This window comes from Galeopterus variegatus, unplaced genomic scaffold (assembly GCF_000696425.1).
Source record: "Galeopterus variegatus unplaced genomic scaffold, G_variegatus-3.0.2 Scaffold3406, whole genome shotgun sequence".
In the NCBI taxonomy this organism is placed as follows: Eukaryota; Metazoa; Chordata; class Mammalia; order Dermoptera; family Cynocephalidae; genus Galeopterus; species Galeopterus variegatus.
The window spans coordinates 107,456-109,125 of record NW_007729517.1 but is presented as its reverse complement, the minus strand read 5'-3'; the positions used below and the strand labels follow the sequence as shown (position 1 = coordinate 109,125).

General features: G+C 35.4%; 1 protein-coding gene across 1 annotated transcript in view; it reads right to left on the bottom strand.

The window, feature by feature from the left end:
- The window catches only part of KYNU (kynureninase), a 124,074-nt gene that overhangs the window by 89,220 nt on the left and 33,184 nt on the right, over nucleotides 1–1,670 (bottom strand). The gene's annotated exons all lie outside the window — the stretch shown is intronic.

Below are 1,670 nucleotides of genomic sequence, written 5' to 3'. Positions count from 1 at the left end.
GGCAAATTTTAAAAATTGAAATGATTATTTACATTAGTAAAGTAGTAGATATATTGGATTTATATATTTTTATTCTTTATCTATACATATATGTTTAGTATTAATACATATATAGGCAAAGATTGTTCTCTGTATCTACTTCTTATTCAAATAAATCAGAACTTCAGTGATTCGTCTATCTTACAACTCTCTCCTGACTGCAAAGAAACCAATCCATGTGCTTAATATATAGTCCAGAAATGGACAAGTTTACAATCACATTTGTAAACTACTGAGTTTTCTCTTAATTCTATGAGAAAAAAAAAAAAAACCAATAAAAAAAAAAAAAACTAAGCTGCTTACTGGTATTTCATTGGAATCATTTGGTACTATAGTTATCTCTACTTCGGGCTACTTAATTAAACCATTAAAGACTTTTTAAAGCCATACCATATATTTCAACCTGATCGCTTTTATAGATACTGTGCCTCTTTTTTGTTGGCATCTTTTAAACCTGATGCAGTAAAAGAGGTGTAAATATTGTTCACACATTTAAATTGGATTCATTAAGTTTTCTGTTGACCTACAGAACAAATATCAAAGAATTTTATTTATAATTTAGAGCTTTTAATTGGTGTACCATGACTCAAATTTTAATTTAGCATTCAAATAAGTACAGTTTGAAGGCTAAACGTGTTCTCTGTGTGTCTGCCCATCAGTGATCCATCCATCCACATCATTGTTCCCATTGACTTGTCTTGTTCTTTCATTGCTGATGCTTTTACTGACGAACAGGTAGTGGGCTGTCTCTTATTTAGAAAATCATACTTAAAGTGTGTTCAACATGAAAGAAAAGCAGAACTGCAAACCAAATTACTTTGTCCCATGCCAGCCAAAGTATGTTTCCCAGTTTCCATTCACTATGTTTCTTTTTCTTGGTCAGGTTGTTTCTCATTCACATCAAATAGCACCATATGAGCATACACTAACATCATACAATGTGGTAGGATAGAGGGTATTTTGCAAAGACCCAAAAGAATGAAAACCTAACTCACCATTCTCCATCCCAGTCCCATCTGATCTGTACCTGATAAACAAGTTTCACTTTCAGCCTTTGATTCCTAGATTCCTAGGCTTCTCTTGTGCCAGGGGAATGACGAACAAGTTTGTTCTTTGTTAGCATCCTACACTGGTGCTCTCGGCAGTGTAGGATGCTAACAAAGAACAAGGATGAAGGTTTCAAGGGGTGAAGGAAAATTACTTGAACTAATTTGATAGAAAAATGCCTTCCATAGATTGAGGAAGTGGCAAAAGATACTTCCCGCAAGCGGCTCCATTGAAGACACCAGACATGGCTGAAGGGGCTTCACATGGGCATGTTTGGGGACTGGGTAAGAGATTGGTGGGAAGAAGAGTCTGCTGCCAATAAAACCACCTGAAGTTAAATGGCCATAGAACCAGGGCCAACTGTAAGCAAGAGACTTCTTTATGGACTCACAGACTTCTTCCCACAGCTTGTGGAGCCCTAGGAAAAAGGAAGGGAAATCCCAAAATGAAGGAGCAATGTTTTCTATCAAATCTGGTAAGTGTCCCATTTGATTCTGTGTTTTAGAAAAGAAACATATCCATTATTGTAATCTGACTATTAAGAGGACATTAATGAGAATATCTTTTTAATTGCACCAAATAAA